We start from the raw sequence: 15,120 nt of genomic DNA on the forward strand, positions 1-15,120 counted from the left end.
ACAACTCTAAATAAGCCAGCTGTAACGCAAAATAGACCAGCTGTGACACAAAATAAGCCAGCTGTAACCCCAAATAAGCCAGCTGTAACGCAAAATAATCCAGCTGTGACACAAAAAAGCCAGCTGTAACCCAAGCCAGCTGTGACCCCAAACAAGCCAGCTGTAACGCAAAATAACCCAGGTGTGACACAAAGTAAACCAGCTGTAACCCAAAATAAGCCAGCTATAACCCCAAATAAGCCAGCTGTAACGCAAAATAACCCAGCTGTGACAAAAAAGCCAGCTGTAACTCAAGCCAGCTATAACCCAAGCCAGCTGTGATCTAAGCCAGCTGTGACCCCAAACAAGCCAGCTGTAACCCTAAATAACCCAACTGTAACACAAAATAGACCAGCTGTGACACAAAGTAAGCCAGCTATAACCCCAAATAAGCCAGCTGTAACGCAAAATAACCCAGCTGTAACACAAAAAAGCCAGCTGTAACCCAAGCCAGCTATAACCCAACCCAGCTGTGATCTAAGCCAGCTGTGACCCCATACAAGCCAGCTACAACCCTAAATAAGCCAGCTGTAACGCAAAATAACCCAGGTGTGACAAAAAAGCCAGCTGTAACCCATGCCAGCTGTGATCTAAGCCAGCTGTGACCCAAACCAGAAGTGACCTCATGAAAAAAAAAGACAGGAAGAAAACGGAATGTTGTGTAATACAGTGCCAAATAGAAAACGGTAGTAATGATGTAGGGAGAGACAAAAAAATAACGTAGTGCGCCCTTGAAATGTTTGTGTTTTGTTGATTTATCGTAGAAAATGTGCCATGTATACTTAGTACGTGTGTGTGTGTGTGTGTGTGTGTGTGTTTGTTTGTTTGTTATTACGTGCATGTTGTTGTTTTGTTATTTATTCATTTGTTGTGGTGATATTTCTCTCTCTCTCTCTCTCTCTCTCTCTCTCTCTCTCTCTCTCTCTCTCTCTCTCTCTCTCTCTCTCTTTTCTGTCTGTTTTTTTCTTCTTTTCGTTTTTTCTTTTTCTTCTTTTCTTGTAACTACGAAGGCCATCTCTCTTCTCTCTCTCTCTCTCTCTCTCTCTCTCTCTCTCTCTCTCTCTCTCTCTGGTATCTTCTTTTCTTTTCTTTTTTTTTTCTTGTAACTACGAAGGTAATATTTTTTTTCACCCCCCCTATCTCTCTCTCTCTCTCTCTCTGTCTGTCTGTCTGTCTGTCTGTCCGATGGAAACCGTATATCATGTACCTCTATATACTCGCAGTGCAGTTTATTATTTTTTTTCATCGACATTTGCAAGACATTTGATATAACACACGTAGTCATTCAGTCTTAGCTCGGGGACTTTGGGAAATGTACATAGTTATTCTGTCATTGTCCGTTTTCTGTTGTTTTTGGTATGGATGTATATATTGTTGTGTGTGTATGTATGTCTCTCTCTCTCTCTCTCTCTCTCTCTCTCTCTCTCTCTCTCTCTCTCTCGTTGTTGTTCTTGTTGTTGTTGTGAAAATTGTTAGTGAAAGGAAGTCAATTGTTTATCATTATTTTCACGTTTTCTTTTCCTTTTTTTCTCTTTTTTTCTCATTTTTTTCCTTCTCAGTTTTTCTTTTCTTTTTCTCATTTAAGTTTTTTAGTTTCTTTTTCTTTTCTTTTTCTTTTTTCTTTCTATTTTCGTCTATTCTATTTTTCTCTTACAGGTTGTGAGAGTTTTCCTTTCTACGTTTTCTTTTACTTTTTTTTCCTCTTCTTTTCTTTTTTTTTATTTTTCTCATTTAAGTTTTTTATTTTCTCTCCTTTTCTTTCTTTTTTTCGTCTTTTCTTCTTTCTCTTTCAGGTTGTGAGAGTTTTTCCTTTCTACGTTTTCTTTTACTTATTTTTCCTCTTCTTTTCTCTCTTTTTTTTATTTTTCTCATCTAAGTTTTTATTTTTTCATTTTCCCGTTTTTTTCATTTTGTTGTTTCTTCTTTTCTTTTTTTCTCGTACAGGTTGTGATAGTTTTCCTTTCTACGCTTTCTTTTTTTTTCTTTTACTCCATCTTCTCTTTTTTTTTCTTTTTCCGTCTCTCAATTTTTCTTTTTCTCTCATTTGAATTGTAAGACTTTTTCCGTTTACCATTTCTCTTATCCTTTCTTTTGTTTCTTTCTTTATCTCTCCTTCAGGTTGTCGGTTTTTGTTCACTATTTTCATTTTCTTTTCTTCCTTTTCTTTTCTCTCCTATACGTTGCGAAGTTCCCTGTTTCCTTTCTTTTCTTCTTATTTTCTTCTTTTTCTTCTTTTCTTCATCGTCATTCAGTCAAACCATCTTGCGTCTGGGAGTTTCCATCATTAGCTACCAAAAAACTGTTTCTAATTACCTTCCTTTCTGTTACCTACTCCTAAATACCTGTAGGGACTAATTTTACCTGTATTACCTGTACTTGTCTGTAAAAATAACCTCTTTAACTTGTCTCTCCTACCTGTATTTACCTGTAGAAATTAATTTACCTGTATTATCTTCATGTTACCTGTATCTCCTTTCCTATTACCTGTATCTTGTGTCTGTTACCTGTAATTACCTGTAGGAACGGATTTACCTGTGTATTTTTTCCCTTCCTGTTACGTGTTTACCTGTAGACATCAATTTACCTGTATGATATGTGTGTTACCTGTGCGGGAGTCATTGTTACGTGATTCCCAGCCTTATGAGGGTTGTGTGTAAGGTTGTGATTACTGTGGCCACTGTGAGCTGTGGCTGTGGGCAAGGCAGATGCTGTGGGGGATGTATTAAAGGAATAATGGACGTATTCTGAGTTGTTGTTTAATTTTTTTCCTGTGTGTGTGTCTGTGTGTAGTATTAGTGGCAGTTGTAGTAGTAGTAGTAGTAGTAGTAGTAGTAGTAGTAGTAGTAGTAGTAGTAGTAGTAGTAGTAGTAGCAGTAGTAAGTAGTAGCAGTAGTGGCAGTGGTGGTTAGCAGTGGTAGTGGTAGTGGTGGTAGTGGTGGTAGTAGCAGTAGTAGTAGTAGTGGTGGTGAGTGGTAGTAGTAGTAGTAGTAGTAGTGGTAGTAGTAGTAGTAGTAGTAGTAGTAGTAGTAGTAGTAGTAATACGTAGTAGTAGTGTTAGTAACAGTAGCAGCAGTAGTAGTAGTAGTAGTAGTAGTAGTAGTAGTAGTAGTAGTAGTAGTAGTAGCAGCAGCAGCAGCAGTAGCAGTAGCAGCAAGAACAACAAAAATATTATTACCAGTCTACCTTCACTACAACTATCACCACCACCACCACCACCACCGCCACAATAGTTGAGGAGGAGCAGCGCGACACCCGGGGCGCAGAACAAAGGCAACCCGCAGGACAAAAAATATTCGAATTGGCGCGCGCGATGTGGACGATGTGGAGAGAAATACGCGCAAAAAACCAATACTTAGACATGTAAATGATACCATGTGACTATACAGTAACTAAAGTATTTTCTGAATGCTACAGATGCAATAAACCGTGTAGTGAGACATATTTTACATTAATAAACACCGAGGTCCTTATCATAAGTGAACACAGGTAGTGGGGGGGAGACGGGAAGAAAATAATACCTTATCTCAGCCATTATTCATGAAAAGACGCCCATGCTAGTGAATTAACAGGCTGAAATCAGCTTAAATATTCCCATTAACACCTGTGGAGGGCTGTAATGAAGTTAATACTTGAGCAGAATCAGGGTGAGGCCTTGACCCCCATCATGTGAATATTGCATCAAAATACCTGATAAACCGGATAGATTATATAGAAAGACACACTAAACTAACGGAAATAGTTAGGAATGCATGAAAATTGCAATGTTATACTTTGAAAATGGAGATATACATGCAAATCCGAGAAATAATAGAAATATTCCGCCATTTTAACGGGATCATTTTAGTTTACAATATGTTATTATTCTTTAAACCAGCGAGCTACCATTCATATATCATTATTTAACACTATCGCATTATTCTATACCTTTTAAAACATTTAATTTATCAGTTTTGCGAGTTTTAACGTCCATATAAGACAACACTCAATTCCTTCCCTTATCTCACATCCTGACACTTATATAAGCCCTTCTATTTATCAACCCACTTCAGCAAAATCATTACACTCATTTCTAACACATTAAAACCTTCATCAGAGAGCGATTCACCAATATTTGAGCACCATTACACCACTAGGCACCACTTCCTGTTCACCATTATACGCAAAGTTGAACAAGAACCCTGCCAAGCCAACCCAACCCGAGTGAAATAGAAACTAACGAATTTTGCACGACTTTTTATGAGATAGTGAGAAGATAATAGCGAAAAGAGAGGAGTGGCAGTGATTTCCTGGTCCCCACTGCCTGTGTTGGTCTCCATGCTCACAGAGAAAGGCTGTGTCACTAATATTTGGCCTGGAAATTGCTATGAGGGCCGCGGAATGAAGGTAGGGCGTGAGGGAGGCGCCAGCGTGGAGGGAGAGCAGTACTAGCAGGGCAACACAAGCAACATAAGGCCCTCAACACTGATCTGAGGTGCTAAAGTGCTCAAGTGCTGCTGTGTTGCTGTGGGTGATCACGCCGCCACTCGCAACACTACGGGGGTGAGTGTTGCTGTGTTCCTGTGTTGGTGTGGTGCTAGTAGTGGTGTTCCTGTGGCTTAGTGCTGTGTTGCTTGTTTGTGCTATGTGTGTTGGGTGTTTAGTTCTCTTGTGTTTTTTTTCTTTTTTTTTTCTTTCACTTCCTTGTTGCTACGTTTGTTGTGTAGATTTGTTTTTGTTTTGTTTTTCCCTCGTAGTTGTTTTTATTTTGTTTTTCCTTTTCCCATTTTCTCTTCAGTTTTGTCTTCGTTTCCTTCCTTTCCTTTCCTTCCGTGTTATATTTTTCAAGCTATCCTCTCTCTCTCTCTCTCTCTCTCTCTCTCTCTCTCTCTCTCTCTCTCTCTCTCTCTCTCTCTCTCTCTCTCTCCCCTCCTTCCTATCTTCCTTTTCATGCATTTTTACTTCAGTTTTTCCTTCCTTCCTTCCTTCGTGTCCTTCATTTCCTTCTTCCTTGACTTTTACTTCCTTCTCTCCTCCATTCCTCCACTTATCATTATCCTTCATCCTTTCTTTCCTTCACTACCCATCTTCCCTTCATTTTCTTCCCTTCTTCTTCTTCTTCGTGCAATTATTGACGTGGGAAGTGATCATATTGTCTTAATCTACCTATACCTGTCAGTCTACCTCACCTGTTTTCCTATTCCCACTAATTAGCCCATCTCAGTACCTGTGCACACCTGTAGGAATGGATAATATTGTTTTAATCTACCTTTACCTGTCAATCTACCTTACCTGTTTCTTAATTCTCACCTGTGATTAGTCCATCCCTATTGTAGAAAGGATTATATTGTCTTGATTCTACTTTGCCTGTCAATATACCTTACTTGTTACTATTCTCACTAATTAGTCCCCCATTCACCTGTGCCCTCTTCTGACCTGACTCCATTACCTGTGCACACCTGTAGAAAGTGATAATATTGCTTTAATCCTACTTTACCTTTAAATTTACCTTACCTGTCTTTAAATTTGCACTAATTAATCTATTTCTACCTGTGTCTTCTCCTGACCTGACTCCAGTACCTGTGCACACCTGTAGAAAGTGATAATATTGTTTTAATCCACATTTTACCTGTTTAGTTTGCCTTACCTGTCTCCCTATTTCCACTAATTAATCTATTTCTACCTGTGTCCTGACCTTACTTAAATTTTCATACCTGTAGGTAAGGATTATATTGTTTTGATCTATTTATTACCTGTCAATCTACCTCACCTGTCTGCCAGTTCCCATTAATTAGTCTACTTCTACCTGTGCATATCTGGAAAAAATGTCAGGTAATTTTTTTTTCTTCCACTTCTAATTATGCTTGTTTCATTTAATGGTCTTTAACCTCTTCAGTGCCAGGAAGAGGTTTCATATTCTTTCTGGTCACTATTTGGTGAATCTGTACAGCTTCAGAAACATATGTGGGGATTAAGATACTGTAGACTCTAACCATTATTCTTTTGACCTCCATAGACCTTTCATAATGTCAATAAAATCGTCCTATCATACCCAAAAGCTCAAGGTAAGGATGCGTCCCAGTACTGGAGGAGTTAAAGGTTCCTGTGTTTCTCTTAAGGGACTTTTTAAAGCTTTTGATTGTGAAAGAAGTGTATATTGTTATTTGTGTGTGTTTGGATGTTTTTAAGAGTATTTTTATGGTTCCAGTGATAGATTAGCAAGATTTTTTTAGTTTGTTAAAAGGAGGAACCGTCTTGAAAACCCTGCCAGTTGTCTCTGTGGCCTTGGAAAATTGTGGTGAGAGAATAAAGTGTTCTTGAGTGTTTTATGGTTCTGGTGATGGATTGCCAAGATTTCTAGTTTATTAAAAGGAGAAACTGTCTTGAAACCCTGGCTACTTGTTTCTCTGGCCTTGGAAAATTGTTGTGGTGAGAATAAAGCATTTTTAAGGGTATTGTTATGTTTCTGGTGATGGATTGGCAAGATTTCTAGTTTATTTAAAGGAGAAACTGTCTTGAAACCCTGGTCAGTTGTCTCTGTGGCCTTGGAAAATTGTTGTAGTGAGAGGGCAAGGCATTTCTGAATATGGGCATAACAGTCCCAGGATAGTGAAAGTTCAGATTATTTATTCTACTGTTAGCTTTTCTTTTTTCCATCAGCTGTAATGTTAACCCCTTCAGTACCATGATGCATTTTCATATTCATTCTGGTGACTATTTGGTGATTTTACACATCTTCAGAAACTTATGTGGGGGGGATTGAAATAGTGAAGACTGGCCATTATTTGTGTGACCTCCATAGACGCTTCCTAATGTCAATATAATGGTCTAATTGTACATAAATCTCAAGGTAAAACTGTGTCCCAGTACTGAAGGCGTTGAGTAAGGAAGAGCAGTTACCTTACTATTTATGAGATAAGTTATATTCTGAAATGCTTTGCTTTCACCACGTCTGTTTTCAAAGGCCATAGAGATGACTGACTGGGTTCTCAAGAGTGTTTTTCCAGTTTACAATGAATCGTGCATTCAAACGCAGGTCACAGGAAGTTGGAAATACAGAAGCAGGCAGAGAGTTCCAGAGTGACACCACCTGCACTCGGTTACATTTTTCTATCTCACTTCTCACAACTTGCTACAGACCTCCTTTATAGAATATTTAACAGTCTTCACACACACACATACACACACACCCACACACACACACAGAATTTAAAGGGATGACATATGAGGAGAGACTAAAGGCAATGGATCTACCAACCTTGGAACAAAGAAGAGAGAGGGGGGATCTGATACAAGTTTATAAATTGATTAACGGAATGGATGAAGTGGATAATGAGAAACTAATCCTGAGAGAAGAATATGACTTAAGAAGCACAAGATCGCATAGTAAGAAACTAAGGAAGGGAAGATGTCTGAGAGATGTTAAAAAACTAAGTTTCCCGCAAAGATGTGTTGAGACTTGGAACAGTTTGAGTGAGGAAGTGGTGTCAGCAAAGAGTGTACATAGTTTTAAAGAAAAATTGGATAAGTGTAGATATGGAGACGGGGCCACACGACCATAAAGCCCAGGCCCTGTAAAACTACAACTAGGTAAATACACACACACACACACACACACACACACACACACACACACACACACACACACACACACACACACACACACACGTAGTGTAGTGGTTAGCACGCTTGACTCACAATCGAGAGGGCTGGGTTCAAATCCCAGTAAGTGGTGAGGCAAATGGACAAACCTCTTAATGTGTGAGGTGTGTTCACCTAGCAGTAAATAGGTACGGGATGTAACTCGAGGGGTTGTGGCCTCGCTTTCCCGGTGTGTGGAGTGTGTTATGTAGTCTCAGTCCTACCCGAAGATCGGTCTTTGAGCTCTGAGGTCGCTCCGTAATGGGGAAGACTGGCTGGGTGACCAGCAGACAACCGAGGTGAATCACACACACACACACACACACACACACACACACACACACACACACACACACACACACACACACACACACACACACACACACGGCCCGGTAGCTCAGTGGTTAGAGCGCTGGCTTCACAAGCCAGATGACCGGGGTTCGATTCCCGGCCGGGTGGAGATATTTGGGTGTGTCTCCTTTGACGTGTAGGTGGTGTTCACCTAGCAGTGAGTAGGTACGGGATGTAAATCGAGGAGTTGTGACCTTGTTGTCCCGGTGTGTGGTGTGTGCCTGGTCTCAGGCCTATCCCAAGATCGGAAACAATGAGCTCTGAGCTCGTTCCGTAGGGTAACGTCTGGCTGTCTCGTCAGAGACTGCAGCAGATCAAACAGTGAAACACACACACACACACACACACACACACACACACACACACACACACACACACACACACACACACACACACACACTTCTTTTGGTCACAGTTGATATTAACTTCCCAACACTAACCTAACCTCACCTTATCTCACCCAACCTCACCTCACCTCAGCTCACCTCACCTCACCTCAGCTCACCTCACCTCACCTCACCTCACCTCACCTCACCTCACCTCACCTCACCTCACCTCACCTCACCTCAGCTCAGCTCACCTCACCTCACCTCACCTCACCTCACCTCAGCTCACCTCAGCTCACTCCAACACTCTTTAACATGAGTAAACTTGATGGCAGTGTATGGCATCATGAAGACTGTGGACACACTTGGCACAGAAGACACAATGAAGCTTTATGTCAGGTAGAAAGGAACACAGGCCACAGCAGCTCCACCACACAGCCATTGACATACATACACCTTTATTTAGAGTCTTAAATGTGTATTTAGAAATGCTTTACTCTCTCACCATCAATATTTTTCAAGGGCCACACAGATGATTAGCAGGATTTTCAAGGGTGTTTCTACAGTTAATAATGTAGAAATGTCACTCTGCCTCTAAAACTGTAAAAGGTTGCTTCAATATGCGTTGTTTTCTCACCATGACTGTTTTCAAGGGCCACAGAGATGATTAGTGCGGTTTTCATGAGTATTTCTCCAGCTAATAGGGTAGAAATCTTGTCACTGCCTCAAGAACGGTAAATACATCTTAAAGACTATTTTTCCCACCATGATTATTTTCCAAGGCCACAGAGATGATTAGCAAAGTTTTCAAGAGTGTTTCTCCAGTTAATAATGTAGAAATCTTGTCACTCTGCCTCTAGAAGTGAAAACACCTTAAAAACTCGTGTCAATTTAGATAAAGCCTTTTGAAATAGTGAAGGTGAAGCACAGAAGGGTTTGAGAATATGAGCGTTAGACAGTACTCAACTAACACACACAGTACGGAACTAGTGTCTGTCTCCGTGTGTGTCTCTTTCTTCCTTCATATGCTTGTGTGTTAATTTTTTGTTAGTTCACGGCAAAGGTGTCAATATTTCAAGGTTTTCATTTCTGCACGTTGCCTTTATTTTGTTTCTTCACTATCTGTCGTCCCTTTAACCCCTTCAGTACCAGGGCGTGTTTCCATATTTATTCTGCTTACTATTTGGTGATTTTATACAGCTTCAGAAAAATAGTTAAGACTGTGGGCATTAATATTTTACCTCCATAAAACCTTCCTAATGTCAATAAAATGTCTAATTGTACACAAATCGCAAGGTAAAAATATGTGCCAGTACTGAAGGGGTTAAAATAGTGAAGACTGTGGCCATTAATCTTCTGACCTTCATAGATCCTTCATAATGTTAATAAAATCATCAAATCACACCTAAAACTCAAGGTAAAAATGTGTGTAAAAATAGTGAAGACTGTGGCCATTAATCTTCTGATCTCCATAGACCCTTTCTAATGTCAACAAAATTGTCTAATCGTACACAAAACTCATAGTAAAAGTGTGTCCCAGTACTGAAGGGAATAAGGAAGCAGGAAGCAAGGAAACAGGGAAGCCAAACAGGTGAAGGAAGGATTAGCGACTCAAAGATTGCAAGCAGAGATTTGATGGCTATGTTAGTTTCTGTTGGAGAAATGGTGAAAATTGTAAGCCGAGATTTTATTGGTGTGTGTTAGCTTGTGTTGTCTTAAAGGATTATTAATGCCTTCAGAAGCATGACATGTTTTTCATATTCGTTATGCTTACTATTTGATGATTTTATACAGCTTCAGGACCATATTTAGGGATTAAAATAGTGAAGAGTATGGCCATTAATCTTCTGGCCTCCATAGACACTATGTAATGTCAATAAAATGGTCTAATCATACCCAAAACCTTGCATTTCCTATATTCATTTTGGTGACTATTTGGTGATTTTATTCAGCTTCAGAAACTCATGTAGGGATTGAAATATGGGAGACCTAACATAACCTTATCTTACCTTACCTTACCTAACCTCACCTCACCTCACCTCACCTCACCTCACCTCACCTAACCTAACCCAACCCAACCCAACCCTTCTATTATTGAATCTCTAATGCCTAAGATAAAAGATACACTGTTCTAATGGTGACTAATGGTGTGACCTGATTTCTCTCTCTCTCTCTCTCTCTCTCTCTCTCTCTCTCTCTCTCTCTCTCTCTCTCTCTCTCTCTCTCTCTCTCTCTCTCTCTCTCTCTCTCTCTCTCTCTTGTTACCATGTTAGGTGTCAAAAGGTCACCAGCTGTAATGACCTTGTGAAATTAATATGAATGGAAAGTGTGTGTGTGTGTGTGTGTGTGTGTGTGTGTGTGTGTGTTTTGATTCTGGTGGCACGTGTAGCCCTGTTCACCTAGCAGTGAGTACGGATGTAAATCAAGGAGTTGTGACCTTGTGTTGTGTGTGTGTGTGTTGGTCTCAGGCCTATGATGAAATAATGAGCTCTGATGTAATGTCTGGCTGTCTCCTCAGAGACTGCAGCAGATCAAACAAACAAACAGTGACACACACACACACACACACACACACACACACACACACACACACACACACACACACACACACACACACACTTTACTGGCTTAAATATACAAACTAACACATAAAATGGTCTCTTAATTGTTGTAACTGATTAAAGAAAATGTTCCTTGCAATATTTAAGTAAAGAGGAGAGAATAATATTGTACAAATCTCATTAATCTGCCACTGGAACCTTAACCCCTTCAGTACCAGGACCCGTTTCCCTATTCATTCCGGTGACTATTTGGTGATTTTACACAGCTTCAGAAACTCATGGGGATTAAAATGGTGAAGACTGTGGCCATTTAATCTTCTGACCTCCATAGACCCTTCCTGATGTCAATAAAATGGTCTAATCATATACAAATCTCAAGGTAAAAAATGTGTCTCAGTACTGAAGGGGTTAAAAACTCTTAAAAACCCATGTCCCTTCAACTAGAGCCTTTCTTCATTTCTTTTCAGTATTACACTTTTATCCTTTATTTTCCTGGTTTCTCCTTTCCTTTCCTTTATTTGTTATTTTCATTTTGTATTTTTCTTCTTTTCCCTCTCTTTCATTTTCTTTTTCCTTTCTTGCTTTCTTTTTCTTTCTTTCTTTCTTTCTTTCTTTCTTTCTTTCTTTCTTTCTTTCTTCCCTTCCTTCCCTCTTCCTTTACTTCACCTATCTTTTTATTTTTTTTCTCATTCTTCTTTCATTTCACCATCTTTACCCTCCTTCCCCTCTTTATCACATCTCACCCCTTCCCTACTTCTAATATACACCTGGAATGCTTTTATGCTAATTAATCTTACCTCTAATATACACCTGGAATGTATTTGCATGCTGTGATAAATTAATCTCTCTCTCTCTCTCTCTCTCTCTCTCTCTCTCTCTCTCTTACCTGGCTATGTCTCTTATCTTATATCTATGTTAATTTGTTTGGGAATATATATCTGTGTGTGTGTGTGTGTGTGTGTGTGTGTGTGTGTGTTTGATTATATCTTATTTATCTTTTAACCTCTTCAGTGCCATGGGGTATTTCCATAGTCATTCTGGTGACTATTTGGTGACTGTACAGATTCAGAAACTCAAGTGGGGGATTAAAATAGTGAGGACTGTGGCTATTAATCTTATGACCTCCATAGACCCTTGCTAATGTCAATCAAATGGTCTAATGGTACACCAATCTCAAGGTAAAAATGTGTCCCAGTACTGAATGGGTTAATGGTGATAATGTTAGTTTGTGGTGATGGTAGTGGTGGTGATTTTACTTTTATTTGTTTATATTTCTAATGTTGTTGTTTGTGTGATGTGGTGATGGTGATGGTGGTGGTGGTGGTGGTGATGAAAATTTATTTATTTATTTATTTTTTTATTTATAAAGTTTTTGTAATGGTGTTATGACATGGAGGAGGTGAGATTGCTTTTATTCATTTATTTATTTAATGGTGATGTTTGTTGTGGTGGTGGTGGTGGTGGTGGTGGTGGTGGTGGTGGTGAGGAAGGTCATACTTTGAAATGTGTCATGTTTTCCAATGGTAAAATGTGTGTGTGTGTGTGTAATTCACTGTTTGATCTGCTGCAGTCTCTGACGAGACAGCCAGACGTTACCCTACGGAACGAGCTCAGAGCTCATTATTTCCGATCTTCGGATAGGCCTGAGACCAGGCACACACCACACACCGGGACAACAAGGTCACAACTCCTCGATTTACATCCCGTACCTACTCACTGCTAGGTGAACAGGGGCTACATGTGAAAGGAGACACCCAAATATCTCCACCTGGCCGGGAATCGAACCCGGTCATCTGGCTTGTGAAGCCAGCGCTCTAACCACTGAGCTACCGGGCCGTGTGTGTGTGTGTGTGTGTGTGTGTGTGTGTGTGTGTGTGTGTGTGTGTGTGTGTGTGTGTGTATTTACCTAGTTGTAGTTTTACAGGGCCTGGGCTTTATGCTCGTGTGGCCCCGTCTCCATATCTACACTTATCCAATCTTACTTTGAAAGTATGCACACTTGTTGCAGACACTACTTCTTCATTTAAACTGTTCCACGTCTCAATACATCTCTGCGGGAAACTATACTTTTTAATATCTCTTACACATCTTCCCTTCCTCAGCTTCTTACTAAGTGATTTTGTGCTTCGACTGGCATATTCTTCTCTCAGGATCAGATACTCATTGTCCACTTGGTCCATTCCATTTATCAATTAGGAAACTTGTGTGTGTGTGTGTGTGTGTGTGTGTGTGTGTGTGTGTGTGTGTGTGTGTGTGTGTGTGTGTGTATTTACCTAGTTGTATTTACCTAGTTGTAGTTTTACAGGGCCTGGGCTTTATGCTCGTGTGGCCCCGTCTCCATATCTACAGTTATCCAATTTTTCTTTAAAACTATGCACACTCTTTGCTGATACCACTTCCTCACTCAAACTGTTCCAAGTCTCAACACATCTTTGTGGGAAACTGAATTTTTTAACATCTCTCAGACATCGTCCCTTCCTTAGTTTCTTACTATGCAATCTTGTGCTTCTCTCAGGATTAGTTTCTCATTATCCACTTGATCCATTCTGTTAATCAATTTGTAAACTTGTATCAGATCCCCTCTCTCTCTTCTCTGTTCCAAGGTTGGTAGATCCATAGCTTTTAGTCTCTCCTCATATGTCATCCCTTTAAATTCTGGAACCATTCTTGTAGCCATTTTTTGTAGTCTCTCCAATTTCCTTATGTGTTTCTTTTTATGGGGGGTCCACACAACTCCTGCATATTCCAATCTAGGTCTTATTTTAGTACTTATCAATTTCTTCATCATTTCTTTGTCCATATACTGAAATGCTAATCCAATATTTCTTAGCAAATTATACGTCTCTGAAAATTCTATCAATATGGCTTACCGGTTGATTGTTTTCTTCCATTGTCACTCCTAAGTCCTTTTCCTTTTTTACTTTTTCTAGTTCTACTCCATCTCCCATCTTATAGATTCCCACTTTTCGTCTTTCACTTTTTCCCATTGTGGTAGTTGTCGTAAAACAGGGGTAGCATGGAGACACCTGAGTCCATTATGAAAGTGTATTTACGGTAGCACAATACACAACAAGTGTAAACCGAGCGAAACGAGAGGCAGGAGGCGTAGCGTGTCGCCTGAGGCGGCGGCGAGCGAGGACTCAGGGGAAGGACGTGACGTCAGACAGAAAGGGAGTATGGGAAAAACAAAGGACATGCTAACATACCATTTCCATGACATGGCTTTTGTCCACATTGAATTCCATCTCCCATTTTTTACTCCATTTCCAGATCTTGTTTAAGTCTTCCTGTAGTATTTCACAATCCTCTTTTTGTTTAATGACTCTGCACAGTTTCGCATCGTCCGCAAACAGATTTATGTAGCTGTTCACTCCCTCTGGCATGTCATTTATATATATGAGAAAAAGTATTGGTGCCAATACTGACCCCTGTGGCACTCCACTGTCTACTGTTCTCCACTTGGACTTCATATCTTTAACTATCGTCCTTATTTCTCTCCCCCTCAAGTATTTTTTCATCCATCTCAATGTGTGTGTGTGTGTGTGTGTGTGTGTGTGTGTGTGTGTGTGTGTGTGTTTGGGTTGATGAGTGAGTCACAGCCTGCCCTCGAAACACAACTCTCTTCCTTCACGTTAACACTATACACACACACACACACACACACACACACACACACACACACACACACACACACACACACACACACACACACACACACACACACCTTAGAATTGAAAAAGAAGAAGAAAAAAAGTGACATACCATCCAAGGAATGCCCTCACCTTTTGATTTGTTTAGGGACTGGCATCTCAGTGGGCCTTATCTTTTGTGTCATTTTGTTACCCTTGGCTCATTACCCATCTTATATAAAAAAAAGCACCTTGATTTTTGCTGTTCCTTTGTGTTTTGGTTCATGATAGGTAAACATTATTGATTTTCAGAGGCAATAGTGCTTCCTTGAGATAACACAACCTAGACTTTTGAATTAATTGATTATGTGATGATTAACCCCTTCAGTACTGGGACACATTCTTACGTGAGGAAGTGTCTATGGAGGTCAGAAGATTAATGGCCAGTCTTTATTATTTTAACCCCTTTAGTACTGGGACACATTCTTACCGTGAGATTTGTGTACCATTAGACTATTTTATTAACATTAGGAAGTGTCTATGGAGGTCAGAAGATTAATGGCAATAGTCTTCAGTATTTTAACCCCTTTAGTACTG

The 15,120-nt window shown here is 39.9% G+C and overlaps 1 protein-coding gene across 1 annotated transcript in view; it reads left to right on the top strand.

The window, feature by feature from the left end:
* Positions 1–946, top strand: part of LOC123512756 — a 16,048-nt gene extending 15,102 nt beyond the window's left edge. Inside the window, exon 10 of the mRNA XM_045269330.1 lies at positions 1–946. This exon is cut by the window's left edge and continues 1,492 nt beyond it. The gene's annotated coding sequence lies outside the window, so the exon portion shown is untranslated.
* The last annotated feature ends 14,174 nt before the right edge of the window (positions 947–15,120 follow it).

The sequence above is a fragment of the Portunus trituberculatus genome, chromosome 34 (genome assembly GCF_017591435.1).
Source record: "Portunus trituberculatus isolate SZX2019 chromosome 34, ASM1759143v1, whole genome shotgun sequence".
Lineage (NCBI taxonomy): Eukaryota > Metazoa > Arthropoda > Malacostraca > Decapoda > Portunidae > Portunus > Portunus trituberculatus.